Source organism: Apium graveolens, chromosome 8 (genome assembly GCF_009905375.1).
Source record: "Apium graveolens cultivar Ventura chromosome 8, ASM990537v1, whole genome shotgun sequence".
NCBI lineage: Eukaryota > Viridiplantae > Streptophyta > Magnoliopsida > Apiales > Apiaceae > Apium > Apium graveolens.
The window spans coordinates 200016312-200032880 of NC_133654.1; the positions used below are offsets into that span (position 1 = coordinate 200016312).

The 16569-nt window shown below is 33.6% G+C and overlaps 1 pseudogene; it reads left to right on the forward strand.

The window, feature by feature from the left end:
- Positions 1-433: 433 nt before the first annotated feature.
- Positions 434-3091, forward strand: LOC141676950 (heptahelical transmembrane protein 1-like; annotated as a pseudogene).
- The last annotated feature ends 13478 nt before the right edge of the window (positions 3092-16569 follow it).

Consider the following 16569-nt stretch of genomic DNA (forward strand, 5'->3'; position numbering starts at 1 on the left):
TTTTTAAGAATAAATCGTACCGTTGCAAAATTTGTCAATAGAGTACCAAACTACTCAAATACTTTAATACATAATTAAAGATCAACTTTTTGAAAAATAAAATATAAATAAATACATAAAATTAAGATAAACTCTTTACAACCGCAAGATCCACTCTTTGGGATGCTTACAGTTTGTTATCCTTGTAGTAAAAAGGTTATAAAGCTAAATTAATATTGTTACAAAAATTGTTCCTAAATATTTTATAAATGATGACTTTCCTCCTAATAATACGGACCCGCGTACATTCATATTTATTCATAAATTATATTAAACACGTGTCATGTTACGTCATTTTGTAATTATTTTGGTACGAGTTTTGGGTTACGTAGCATTACTCCTAAATTATTGATACGGTTGCAGATCATTAACAATATTTACACATTTCACTATTCTCTGTATATCAATTAGTTCAACTTGTGTTTTTCATTAGCTATGAGTTCTAGTGAGGCGATTTCTTGGCAGAGAAAAACAACTTGTTCCCATGACGATGAGATGGATGATCAAAGAATGCACTTGATTACTGCAAACACTAATATCAATAATATCAAGATGAAGAAGAGGAAGATTCAGAGCCGACACGAGTCCGATTCGAAACCCTACAAACTGGTGAGATTTGACGAGCTGCCGGATTACATGAAGGACAATGAGTTTATACTGAATTATTATAGAGCTAATTGGCCTCTCAAACAAGCTCTCTTGAGCATTTTTCAGTGGCACAACGAGACACTTAATATTTGGACGTAAGTTTATATTAATTACCCCCCCCTCTTTTACTACTATTCCTCACCAATTCAATTCTTGTCTTGTCTCTGTTTCACTGTTTTCTGTCCGTTTAAATTTAAATTTTATGAATCTCGAAAAAAATACTGCCGTGTTTGCAAACAGAGCATTTAACCAACCAACACACACCCAGGTTATCAGTTATAATACCTACCATTTGCTAAATCACACTACTGCCGATAATCGTGTTTAGGAATACAAATCACCAGTTCGTAGTACTAGCAGCAGGCTGGAATAGCTTGTACTTGAATGAACACCTCTAGATATATAATGAAAATTTTGTAAAATATACCTACTTAGATAGTAACTACGCTAGTGCTGGTGGTTGGGGTGTGCTATGAATATACAATTAAATTATTGAGATTTCATGTGCAGGCATTTGATTGGATTTGTACTGTTTATTGGGATTGACCATTTACAAAGGTGATGAATCTGTCTTCCGTGGTCGATTTGATCTCCATATTTTCTTGGATTTTACTTGTTTTTTTTTCATCAGATGTCTTAAAAGTTTAAACTATTCTTCGGCATCAGCTTTATTTTGCAAATTGGTATTAGTAATCAGAACTAGACACTTGACTATAATGCCTATATTTGTGAAACCAATTACCTAACCCGATAACCAATTAGACACGTGATTGTATTGTCTATATGAGTAGGATTCGGGAACTATTTGATACTCACAAGTAGCCACTTGCACCGTGATGCTTAGCGGATAGCAGTAGACAGTTACACTTGCCATCACCCAAACAAACTCTCATATAATATATATAAAAATAAATTGATAAAATTATTCACCACCCACATAATTCATTGAACTGGTCCATAGAAGGTGCTAGATTACTAATAATTTATTGATTTATGTCTGCTGAGCATCTTATCATAAATTTACAATTATAATTTTTAACTTTATCTTGCAGGTTTTCTCCATCAGGCTCAGATGTAAATGTCTCTCATAATTCAGAAAATTATTGCCTGTTGTTGCTTTACCCCCTTGTGCATCATCCTGGATGCTAAAGATAAACGCTCCAAACTTTCAAATTTTCAGTAGAATATTTGTGGACAAATTTTTTAACTTTTCTCCTTTTGTTGCATTTATTGCTAAAAACACGCTTGATATAATTCATTAGATATAAATCATAAAAACAAGAAGAAAAATTGATATTTTGTTCCCTTTTTCCTCTTTAGGTTTTCTGTATGTTTTGCTTGTAATGCAAATATTTGATCACTAAAACTACAGAGTTGTTACAGGACGCTTCCAAACTATGGCCATTTTTGGTGTTTCTGTTCGGCTCCATGTTCTGCCTCCTCTCCAGCAGCATTTGCCACCTCTTCTGCTGCCACTCCCACCCTTTGAACACCCTGTTACTTCAAATCGACTACGTAGGAATCGTTGTCATGATCATCACTTCTTTTTTCCCTCCAATTTATTACATCTTCGTATGCTCTCCGCACTACCAACTCATATACCTTAGCAGCATCACAGTAATTGGCATTTTCACCGTCGTGACAGTGCTCTCTCCAGCTATGTCAACAAACAAATATCGTCCATTTAGAGCCTTGCTTTTCGGGGCAATGGGGGGTTTTGGCTTGGTCCCTGCTGTTCATGCTGTGACTGTGTGTTGGAATGAGCCTTTTAGAAATGAGACATTAGCTTACGAGATGGCTATGGGATTTTCATATGTAATTGGGACTGTGGTTTATGTTACCCGGGTTCCGGAGAGGTGGAGGCCTGGGTGGTTTGATTTGGCTGGACAGAGTCATCAGATTTTCATGTTATGGTGATCATAGCTGCATTGGCACATTATGCTGCAGCACTTGTATTTTGAATTATCGAAGCAGTGTTGGGTGTGGAAATGTGTGATTTTACAACTTGACAGGAAGTGACAAATTACAAATAAAGTGTACACAAAGCGGAACGCATTGTTGCTAGCTGCAATGGACAAAACATCTTTACGAGCCAAACAAGAATCTCACACATAAATTTAGTTGCAGCGTCCAAAGCATCTTTTACAGGATTTCAAGTAACACGGATCTCATACATATTGCTAGCTGCTGTGGCAAAGCAACTTGACCACTGCAAAGCAACTTGACTAGCTTACAAGGATCTCTAACAAGTATAGCTATAAAGTAAAGGGCGTGTTTCAGAAATATAATATATGAAACACGTTTAGTTCGTCCGTAACATTTTGAGATTTTAACATAATAATTATTCTTATATCTCAACAAGAGTTTCAGCAGGGTTTGCTGTGGTTAATATATTAAGTTTATAAATTGTGTGCAATGCACAGTTTCTTTATTACTTTATAAAATTTCTATATGTGTACTCTATTAAATAATTTTGATAAGAGAGTAGTATATGATAATATGTTTTGTTTTTTACTTTTAGAACTAATTATAGCGGGTACGACTTATAACGGCCTCATGATACTACTTACAATTTTAACAATTTCTCATCTAAATGTACTTACAACAACTTATCATCTCATGTAAATGGCACATACAACGTCAAGTCAGGTCACTATATAGCACAGAAACTTGAGCATATTTCTGATCATATTCTAGCTATAACTTCTTCGTATAAAAATTTAAATTTTGTCTCGAAACTTATCTGAAAAATTAAATGTCCTCCTAAGCTTTAGAAATTTTTTATGGAGAATTTACACAGACACATTGCCTACCTAGCTTAACCTTTTCAAACGGAAATCATGGAAGCTATTTTATATGTCTTGATTTGTGAAATCCGTTGAGTATGTGAATTTTTATTGTGAACGGATGAAGCCGGTTTGGTAGGATTCTCCTTTTTCGCTTCGCCCAATAATTCCGCATAATCAAACCATATGTTAAAGGCTCGACAGTCTTATAACTCTCTTCCGTCTACATATCAAGTTGTTGATAATCTTTCAATCTTTATTTATACTAGCATACATTAATATTTTAAATTTTTATTTATTAATTTATATTATATTTTTAAAAATATTTATATAAATATATAATGATTATAAATTTATAATAAAAATAATAGAATAATATGTGGTCGTAATTTAGTAGAATAAATAGACTATTTCTATTAGTTTAACAATTTAGTACTTTAGCAGATATGTAACACTATTATTTATATCTTTTAATAATACGATAAGTTGTATTCGTAGTTTAATATGATAAGTATACTAATTATAGCAGTAGTTTAATAATTTAGTAGTTTATTAGATATATAACACTATTTATCTATTTTTGTAATAATCAAAATTGAGAAATTATCGTTGAACCAAACCGTTGAACCAAATTATCTCTATTCCGGCTATTATAATATAGTACTTGCTCTATAGCCCGTGCAATGCACGAGCATGTTTTATAGTGCGTGAATTGATGTTATTTTGATTGTAATTATCGACGATATATTCATGTTGCTTCATGATGGATCGATTAACTAAATATCTCTCTTTATGAACTTGAGATCGATATCGTACTTAACGTGTTTTTTCTAAAAAAAAATTGAATATGCGGAAATGAAATCGTAATATACGATCAAAATATAATACAAATGAAAGCACACATATCTCATGAAAATAATTACAATTCATAATAATGAAATATTGCGGAGTTATTTAAAGAGTTATTATAGTTGTTTACATGGTACAATTAGCGATACAAAATACAATGAATATAAGGTAGTCTTACTTTCCATATTAGAAAATGTAATAATTAGATATGAAAGCCGACATATTAAATATAATACTAATAGATAGGTTAGTAATCAATGGTAATGAAAATTAAAAAATGGACTAAATTGGTTGAACTACTGATTTACAGTTTATCAAAAATTGAGAATTTATATTTGAGATGTGTAAAATTGCATTTGTACATCCGTATTAAGTTATAACATTATTTTGTGTGTATTATTTATTAAAATAATAAGAGTCTTAATCATCTTTACGCATCTCTCTTCTTCTTCCCTTATCTTTTCAGTTTCTATTCGACAACCGTCTGATTTCTTTATTTAAAATCGTCGTTCTTCACCAACTCGGTGCTGAGTATATTTATTCTTCCCTTTCTTCTCTTCATAGCCTCAAATTGTGTGTTTGATTTCGTCAAATTTTGACCAGAAAATTGCCGATTTTGATCAAAAATGGCAAAAATGTTGTATGCTCCGATTTTGCTCAATAGATTGTTTGGTTGTCTTGCAGCAATTTATCGGCGAAATTTTCGATTTCCATACCATTGCAGTAATCTAATAACTCTTTTACTTATACCTCGGAAAAAACTTTAAATTGGTTAATGTAAGAAAAATGATTCACCTTACTATTGTAAAATATTAATGTAACTGTAATGAACTTGATATTTTAATATTTTATTATATATATTCAAAATCTTCAAACCAATCTACATGCGCATCTAGTGCAGTGGCTTGTTAGTTTATATTTAATTTGGTGATATAATAAGAATCTCAACTTTATTATAAACACCCCCTCATAACCCACTCTTTTATTCATATACAAAGAGAATATCTATTATATTTCTTGAATTTAATATTTGATACACTAACATTGTCATTTTCATATTAGCTAACATGTTAAATTTATTTGTTGAAAATAAATTTATTTTATATAAAGTCTTAAAAAAAAGAATTTAGTATATATACATGCAAATATTATTAAATTTTAGATATCTAATTATAGATTGTTAATATTCAATGATAAATGGTAACATATATAATATTATTAATACTAATGCGTTACATGTAATTAATATATGTTATTAAATATGACAATTATTTATATTTATTAATAAGGAGTAATAATGATTTAAGTATAACTAATACATGGTATTAAATTTGACAATTATTTGTATTTATTATTGAGAGGTAAATTAGTAATTTGGAATAAATTGTCTCACCCAATCCCGTATTTGCTCTATTATATATATAATAAATTATAGTACAAGAAATTTTTGCTGTGTAATAATATTAGTATTTTTTTCTCAGAAATTGTATACACTTAAAAATAATATTGACAACACATAATAAGGACATGGTATAGCTGCAACGATGTAATTGGAGGTCATATATAAATACGAAGATCCGAGGTATCGTGGAGATCCTCTCATATATAATCTGTGGAATCCGCTTCCAACAAATTAACTACTCCCTCCGTCCTGGTCAATAGTTTAAATTTGGTTTGGGCACGTAATTTAAGAAATATGTATAAAATAGTGAAAAAGAGAAAGAAAAGTGAGTGAAATAGTGAGACCCATTGATTTTTAATGTATAAAAAGGAGATAGTGGAAATAAAGTAATGTGAAAAGGGAAAAAAATGGGAAAGTGGTGGGACCCATTTACTATTTTTGGTAAGTTTTGAAATGTAAAGAATTGGACGGGACATCCAAAAAAGGAAAGTGTAAAGAAATGGTTGGGACATAGGGAGTAACAATCTAGACTTTTTTTTCGATTAATAATACACGCACACGCCACATGATCTTCCACTCAATCACTTACCAATTTTATATTGGCTAAGAGTATCTCCAATCATATATAACCCTTAACTAAAAATTATTAATATATATTATAAATAAAAAATAGAAATTATGTAAAAAAAAATCCATCTCCAATAGTATATTTTAAATTTTTATTTATCCAGTTATATTATATTTTTAAAATATTTATATAAATAAATAATGATTATAAATTTATAATAAAAATAATAGAATAACATGTGGTCGTAATTTAGTAGAATAAATAAACTATTTCTAGTAGTTTAACACATATATAACACTATTATTTATATTTTTTAATAATAGGATAAGTTGTATTCGTAGTTTAGTAGGATAAGTATACTATATTTAGTAGTAGTTTAATAATTTAATAGTTTATCAGATATTTAACACTATTTATCTATTTTTGTAATAATCAAAATTAGGGAATTATCGTTGAACCAAACCGTTGAACCAAATTATCTCTACTCCGGCTATTATAGTATAGTATAGATTGCATGGGAAATTTGAAAAAGCAGAAACACTTATATTTTTTTATGATATTCAAATTTCTTCAACCCTGTCATTGCTGATTCTTTTAATTGTCAGAAATAGATGTTTATACCTTATTGCAGCTAGAGCCGGCCAAATGTGCGGGTTCGAACCGCTCATTCGGGACCGGCTCGTACGGAACCCGGAAAATATTCGGCACGAAACGGGCCGGTTCAAACCCGCTCAACTCGCTAAATTAGATGAACCGAGTACGAATTCAATTTTAAGAACCCGAGACCGCACGAGCCCGCACGAGCCCGCACGAACCAAGCCCGCACGAGCTGCACGTTCTATGCAACACGCACAGCCCGCACGTTGATATGCACTGATATATGTTGATATGCATACATGTTCCACAAGGTTTATTAAAAATTGACGTAGTTTAATTAAACATGTTAGCTTATTTTTGTTCACAAATATTGACTTGGACAGAACTTTTGTTTATTAAAAGAGGGGTAAGAAGGGGGATAATTTAATTTGTGTTTTGATTTTTGAATATTATAGTATATTGTTTATTCGTTTATTATTGTATATTATTTATTCATTTTTGTAAATTGAATTAAAGGAATTTATCTTATAAATTCATTTTTGTAAATTTCAGTGTACAAGTTTTATATTGTTTATTATAAGTAAATTTTAATTTTATAAGAGGTACCGTCCTCTTTTTAACCAAAAACTTAAAATAATAAAGTTAATTGATAACAATTTTAACAATATAATACGTATAACAAAAATATTATTTTACATATGAAAATTATTTAATGTTCAGCTACGATGTGATGTGACAGAGAGAGAAGTAATTATTAATATAATATTTGAATGATTGTTGAAGACTTGAAGGTGGACAATGAAAACGAGTTGAACAAACATTCAACCCCCACAGCCCGCCAGCCCGCGTGCCTTCAACCCGCCAACCTGTGAACCGCCTGGCACGCACACGAGCTCCGTGCCGAATCCGAGTTACCTTCTGTAAGTTCAAGCACAGCCCGGCCCGATTCGCTCGATTCAAGTGCCGGTTCAGTGTTTGTTCTCTCCGGTTACAACCCGTTACCAACCCGGCCCGGACCGCACGACCCGCACAGGTGGCCACCTCTAATTGCAGCCTATTGTTGAAATATCTCATACTCAACCAAATTCATGACATTGGGCTCCCCTTTATGTTTTGAAAGTAAAAATTAAAAGTGACAAGGTTATTCTTACCGTCAAGTAATTATTAGATACTTTCAAGGTCAAATCATTGACGGGATACCTAATTCTACATATGCAGCTTTTTCTTTATAAAAAGAAGCATTAGTTATATGCATGTGAGCTTGCTCTTCGTAAAAAGTTTAATTATGTTACCGTGAAATTAGATTGTAAGATAGCAATTTCTTTATACTCTTTCATGGTTACTCCTCCTTGGCAAGTTGGCACTATTATTGAATATTGTCAGGTCTCAATATGTTTGTAGAAGGGGGGTTGAATACAAACAATATCGTTTAATCGAATAAAATGCGGAATAAAAAAGGTCAAACAAAATTCAAGTTAAATAAAATTATTATTAAACTTGAAAGGTGTTACAACAACGGTATCGTTTACAAGGGATTAATCTCAAATCAATTATCACAAATCTAGAATAAATTCGACATGAACTTTTTCAATTTTTGCAATAAAAAGATCAAATGCTAAAAGCGATTTGAGATTAAGTTCTAGGGATTTCGACCCGCTAGATAGTTACACAAGAACAAGAAAAGTATTTCTAGTGGATTGGATTTAACAATAAATACTAGAAATAAATGATCTGTGAATTTGCAATAATTTCTCTGCAGGTTTCTTTTGTTCTGTGTTCTGCTGAATGATATATTCAATGCTCTGCTCCTCTTGAAAAAACAGCTGCTGTGTTTTATATTGAATCCTGTGATTTTAATTGGCAAGACTATCCATTTAGCTCAGCATGACAATCCTTTGAACTGGTAAGACTTTCGGTAGGACTATCAATTGAACTGATAGGACTTTCGGCAAGACAATCTAAATGAACTGGCAAGACAATCAAATGAACTGGCATGACTTTCGGTATGACTATTGATTGTCATACCGATTGTCTTGCTAATACAAAAGAAAGTCTTGCTGAATTAATATAGAATATTAATTAAAAATCAATTCTGAAAATACATAATATTAATTCAGAATTAATTAATCAATTAATTCAATTAATCAATAAATTAATCTTTGCAGATATAATTTATTTTCTTAATTAAATTATACGACTTAATTAATTAATAAAGAATTAATACTACTCCTGAGCAACAACCATTCTTCTGAAAATCACTGTCAATTATGAATCAATTCCACCACTTCAATGTTGACACTCGATGTACTGTCTGATTCATGAGTGACTAACTTCCGTGACATTTCTTCATGCCTTGACCTTGATACTCTTGATTTTCTTCAGACTAAATCCTTGTAATTAATTGATACCCTGACGAGATCTCTGTCACTTGATTAAATCCACAATCTTGATTTATATCACTGAGGCTTGATCAATTTCTTGAGCTTCTTCCAGTGAATTAAGTCATTAAGTCTGTAGACGAACAATGTTACTTAATCCTTTGACATATGTTACTATGAGAGATCTCTCTGATGATAGAACCACTATTTACTTGTTACATCCTTATTTGAGTTGAGTTAAATCCTCGAATAAACAAATAGGCTATGACATATGCCTTTCAATCTCCCCCTATTTGTTTGTTAGACAATAACAACAAATACCTAGAGGATAACTCAACTAACAAATAAGAAAAAGATATAAATAGTAATGCAAAGTAAATAGCAGAAAAGTTCTAGATTATATTTAACATTTTCCAGATTCCAAACAAAATTTACAAGTGAATACAAGATAGATGTTCCTCTAGCCTGAACATATAACTACATTAGTCTATCTTGATTCATAAATCTCTAATCATATTACATTGAGTTTTGAGCTAATTGAATTCAGTTGTCTTCTCTTCCGACTTCACCTTCTTCCAAATCTTGAAGCAACTCCTTGTCAAAGACACGATCCTTTTCTGAAGTGAAGCTGTCTGGTCTAACTGGTTGAACTCCAACTATCTATAGCTTATTCTTGAGTTGATTGTACCTTTTAATATTCTTTTCACAATAAGCTTGAATCAGATCAGCTGCTTGAGTTTTCAACATGGATGAATATCTAACAGTTCTTAAGTGATGTTCCATCCAGACCAGATGCTTAGCTGAGTAGTCTTTAAGAGATTGTGATTCGAGCTGGCAGATTTGAAGACAGTCAGACTTAAAGAATCTTACCTGATGAGGATTGTTGACCACTTGAGGACTAGCCCTGCTGGCAAACTCTTTGAGCCTTTCTCGAAGAACTTCATTCAATTCTGAGCTTCTTTTGACTTTGTTGAGAAGAACCCAAGTCTCTGACAAAGAACGATTCTCAAACAGATGAAGTGACACCTTGAAAGATCCTTCGCTCTGACAATATACAAATATGCTCATCTCATTTAGGGATCTGTCAAAGGCAGCTGTGATCCTTGAGACTTCAGTCTTTATAGCATTCATGTACATGTCATTGTTTGGATTAGAGATCTCCAGCTTGTCCAGAAGATGTAGAAACTGCCTATCATTGTTTGTGCTCAGCTAAGGCATATCAAGTACTCTCCTAGCTTCATCCCATTTTTCACCAATCTTCAGTCTGACATCTCTTCACCTTTCTTGAGCTTTAATATCATGAAGACGTTGCTTTTGAAGAGTTTCTGTTCTTTGTGTGTCTTTCCTCATGTCAATGATCTGGGATGCCTTTTTGAGTTCAGCTTCTTTTCTTTTCATCTCTGACTGCTGCTGCTGAAACTCTTTCTCAAACAGAGGATCCACCGGAGCTTCCTCTTCCCATTCTCCAAAATTACTTTCCTCCTCAGCTTCAAAGAAACCATATTTATCTTCCAAGACTGGTTCAGTGGGAACATCACAAATATCAAAGTCATCCTGTTCTCCACTATAGTAGATATCATCAGGCTTCCCTGTGCCTCCAGCAGACGAATCTTTTTCTTTTCCCTTTTCACTTCTCCCTTTCTTCTCCCCCTTAGTTGAGGAATCCTCTACAGACTTTCCCTTAGATCCTCCATGACCTCCATCACCTCCAGAGCCTGAGCCTCCACCAGACGGCCCTTCGAAGAAAGTCCTTTGTTCTTCATTAGGGCAGTGAGAATTTTTGATCATGTAGTACAAGTGCTTCATCCCTTCATTCAGATGTTCCATGCCCGTCTCTATCTTCAGAAATCTGGAAGAATCTAGTGAATGATTCATTTCAACCAAGTCTTCAAGAGAAGTCATTCTTGTATGTAGAGAGCAGAAGTTTGAAATATCGTCAGCTGATAACGATGGAGATGCCTGGATTGAGTTAAGCTTTGGTACAACAGATGTCTTCAAATCTGATATTTCAGTCCTGATGAGAGCCAGCTGATTATTGACAGAGGTGGAAGAAGAAGACCGTTCAACCACTTGTGCTTTGAATGATTTAGCTTCAGCCTGACTTTTTGCAAGTTGTTCCTTGAGATCAGCAATTTGAGCTAATATATTTTCAGTGTTTGTGTCTGTGTGTGCACTCACCTGAATATCTCTCCTGTTTAATTCACTCAACTCACGTGCATGTGTATCTCTCAATATAATTGCTCGTGAGGAGTCTTCCTGAGGCTGATCTTCTGTACCTGCATTTAAAATCACCCTAGCCTCTTCAAGAGAGGTCAGTGGTGGTGCAATGGGAATTCGCGAGTCCCGATCCTCAGTCAAACCTATCATTTCATGTGAAATAGATGTCTGAATTGCTTCAGGGATAGATTGACTGAGTTGCCCTCCACTTTCTCCAGATAAATCTGCGAGTGGAGAATCCCGTGAGGGAGCCAGAGGTGTTGGATCTGGGAGGGGAGAAAATGACTCTATTAAAGGTGGCTGAGAGTCAGATTTTCCCTCAGAAGCATGTGACTGCTCTTCTGCCGTAACTATGGCAGGCACTGTAACCGACTCTATGTGCACTCCTCGCTCCGTGTCCTGAGTATCATCTACTGGTCTGTATGCTTCCATTGTGAGTAATGGAATTGTGCTTGACTCAGTACAGGATGCCATGGCCCTATGGCAAATTTCAATAGATTCATCCTGTTGAGAGAATATTTCTAGTAACTGTTCAGTGTCCATTTCAAAGTCCATGTCCTGTTGGGAGGACAAGGATGGGCTTTCAGATGCCTCAGTAAATGTTCTCCTTTTCTTGGGTGGAGGCAGAGCTGAGGGTTCATTCACATCTACTAACAAACTACTTCCTACTAACCTTCTAGGAAACATTTTAGACAGTGGGGGAGAGGTTGAGATAGGTTGTGACTCTGTGTTTGGCTCTATGACCTGGGATTGAAGCTATGGTTCTACAACTTCATGGTCAGTCCTATCAACCACTGGGGGTCTTTCAACAGAAGTAGGAATAGGTTGAGTTTGAGGAACTATTACCTGTAAAGGAAGAACATCTAATATTTGAGCCTGGGTGGTTTGAACCACTGGAGGTTGAGCTTGCTGTTCATGACCGGGAAGATTGAAGATAGGTAAAGGAATATAAGTGGCCGTGAAAGCAGATACAAGTACTGGAACTTACATGAATTTGAAAGTTGTGTCTTGGCGGGTGTAAATCTTTTTGCTTACAGGAGGGGGTTCGGTTACTGAGGAGTTAGCAAAAAGGGCTTTATGCTCAGGTGAGAGAATATGTTCTGCTATGAGTATGAGAAAACGAGCATAGTAGCACGAGACCCTACGATTTGTAGAATGATCACGTAAAGCAGTAGTGAGACGTCTCAAAAGAAAGGGTAAAAGTAGTTTGCCAAAATTGATCCTTTGATTGAAAACAACCGCAAGACCAATATACTGCAAAGTGGAAGTGATGTTGTGAAAGTTGGATTTAGTGCAGTTGGCAAACACTTTAGAAAGAGTATCGAAGAAAATGTCCCATTCAGAAACCAAATTGGATTTGATAACTTGGTTAAATAAATCACCCCCTGATAGTGAATAGCATGGAAAAAGTTTGAAATATCATTTTCAGAGGGCAAATTACAGAAATTGTCCATAGGAAAATTTAACGCTCGATTGACGACTGTTTCATCAACTACATACTGTGTGTTTTCCACGGTGAATGAAAAAGATTTAAAATCATCGGCCACAGTAGAGGTTGTGCAAATCAGTCTGAGCAGATCAACATTTAAAATCACATTTGATTTAATAGCAGAGCTACCAATCGAATGGTCATTTAAAAATCTAATCCACGGCTTAAATTTTTCTACATCACATTTATCTGGATTAAAATAACCAACAAGATTATGCGAAACAATTTGGAAATTGAGAGCCATTTTAAAAATAATAATAAGACACACACTTTCAGAATTTTAAGAGTAATATTAAGAAAATTCGAATTAATTAAATTAATTTAATAATTCGAATTAAATCAATTATATTCGAAAAATTTAGAAAGAAATGTATCTCGTTAAAGTTCTTAACTCACAAAAGCAGATTTGAAAAAACGCACAAGACACCAAACAAAATTCAATAGAATTACCCAAAATCAAACAAACACAAATTAAATTTTTTTTTTTAACAAAAAATCGACAGCACTTCTGTATGTATATACGTGTATGTATATATCACAGGAGTGATGATTTTGTATGCTGAGTAAAAACTCGAGCAAGGAAGACAAATGAGGCAGTTTTGATCTGTTCGAATAGAGAGAGAGAGAGAAAAAAAATGAGAGAAAAAAAACTTATGGAATTTGAAAAAAAAACAAGAACTGAATGAATTAACAAGACAAAGAGACACTGAATAGACAACTGGTATGACAATTCGGGATAGTCTTACCGATTGTCATACCGATAGTCATACTGGACAAATTGAGAAAACAAAAACAAAAAATAGTAATAATATATATAACTGGTATGACAATCTGATAGTCATACCGATTGTTATACCAATATAAAATAATACATAAAATATATGATATTCATTTTATTACTGGCATGACAATCAATAGTCATACCGATTGTCTTGCCAGTTATAACATTAAACTGAATTAAAAATAAACATGTATTTGTACTGGAATGACTTTCAGCAAGACAATTTCAATTGTCTGCGATTGCCTTCTATCTAAATATTATATAATATATATGAACTTTCAGCAAGACAATTTCAATTGTCTTGCCGATTGTCATTCAAGTATCAAATTAAAACAAACAAACGTATATAAATATTATAAACCAAATATTAACAGTTTTTAACAAAAAAAAATACAAACAGTTTTTTTAACAAAAACAGAACATATATATATATATATAATTACAGAAAACTACAATAAATACTAATATAGATATGGCAGAAAATATTTACACAATTAAAATATTTCAGAGATAATTATATTTCAGTCCAAAAATAGATTTTCTTTTGAATTTAGCAAATAAAATTCATAGAAAATATTTTTAGAGAAAATAAAATAATCTTAGACATTAAAATTACAAGTTGAGTAAATAAATAAGATAAGATAATAAAAATTACATAGAAATAAGCAAGAAATTATGGAAATGATAAAATAAATTTGCAAATGAATTTTTCATTTATGAAAAATTCATTTGTAAATTCACTCAAGAACAGATTTCAGATATTCACAAGTTTAATCACTAAAGCTATTCAACATACCCAATTTACCAACTAATTTGGTAAATCTGGATTCATCAAGAGGTTTAGTGAAAATATCTGCTATTTGTTCTTCTGTTGGAACAAAAAATAGTTCAACAGATACCATTCATGACGTGCTCTCTAATAAAATGATACCTGATGTCAATGTGCTTGGTCCTTGTATGCTGCACAGGGTTGTTGGTGATGGCTATTGCACTTGTATTGTCACATAGAATAGGTATTTTGTTCAATACAAGCCATAGTCCCGTAGCTGATTCCTAATCCATAAGATCTGAGCACAGCAGCTTGCCAGCAGCAATATATTCAGCCTCGGCCGTTGAATTTGAAACTGTTTGTTGTTTCTTGCTGTACCATGAGACTAGTCTGCTACCTAGGAATTGACAACTCCCTGAGGTGCTTTTCCTATCAACAACACTTCCTGCGTAATCTGAATCTGTATATCCAACAAGGTTAAAACCAGATTCTTCAGGGTACCAAATACCTAGATTTGGTGTTCCCTTAAGATATCTTAAGATTCGTTTAACAGCAACGAGATGAATATCTCTAGGATCCGCTTGGAACCTTGCACATAAGTATGTAGCATACATAATATCTGGTCTACTTGCAGTAAGATAGAGTAACGAGCCAATCATACCTCTGTAGCTTGTGACATCTACCTTAATGGAGTTTTCACATGGTCCAAGCTTGACAGCTGTAGTTGACGGAGTCCTTGCTGATGCAGAATCCTCTAGATTGTACTTTTTGAGGAGTTCCTTGAGATACTTGGATTGACAAATAAAAGTTCCATCTAACCTTTGATTTACTTGTAGTCCAAGAAAGAACTTCAGCTCTCCCATCATGCTCATTTCAAATTTGTTGTGCATTAACTTAGCAAATCTCTTACAGAGATTATCATTAGTAGACCCAAATATTATATCATCCACATAGACTTGGACTAATATAGTATCATTTTATGCTTTGTAGAAAAGAGAGTTTTGTCTATGACACCTCTAATAAAGCTATTTTCAATAAGAAATTCAGAGAGAGTGTCATACCATTTTCTCGGAGACTGTTTGAGTCCATAGATAGCCTTGAAAAGAAAGTAGACAAAATCCAAATGATCTGGATCTTCAAAACCAGGAGGTTGCTCTACATATACCTCTTCATCTAGCTTTCCATTCAGAAAGGCACTCTTGACATCCATTTGATAAACTTTAAAGTTAGAGAATGCTGCAAATGCCAGAAATATCCTGATGGCCTCTAGTCTAGCCACTGGAGCATAGGTTTCATCATAATCAATGCCTTCAGCTTGAGAATACCCTTTAGCTACCAGTCTTGCTTTGTTTCTTGTAACCACACCATCTTCATCTAGTTTATTCCTGAATACCCACCTAGTACCAACAGCTTTCTTGTGTGTAGGTCTAGGTACCAGTTTCCAGACTTGTTGATGTTCAAACTGATTGAGTTCATCTTGCATAGCAATCACCCAATCTGGATCAGTCAGTGCTTCCTCAATCTTCTAAGGTTCCATCTCAGAAAGAAATCCTAAGAACAGACACTCATTTTGAGTAGCACGTCTAGTTCTGACTCCAACATCCGGATCACCAATAATCAACTTAAAAGGATGAGCTTTATTCCAGACAGTCTGTCTTGGAAGATTTGATCTTGATGATTCGCCTTGAAATTTATTGGGATGTTGTGTCCTACTAGTTGATCCTTCAGCATCTCCGCCTGAGTTGTTGCCATGTTGACTTGAAGATTCTCCGTCAGTAGCAGTGGTATCTCCATTGTTGCCAAAGTTTCCATCACCATTACCTTGAGTATCATCATGATTAACAGGTTCTTCACCAGCAACAACCTCAGGTTCTTGACCATGTTCTGATTCTGAATCTGACATATCATCAAACTTCAGTTTCTCAGAAGGATCTTCAGTTTGGATACTAGGGAGTTTAGTGTCATCAAATGTAACATTGACACTTTCAGTTACTTTGTGTTGATCAATGATATACACTCTGTATGATCTTCTTCCATATCCCACAA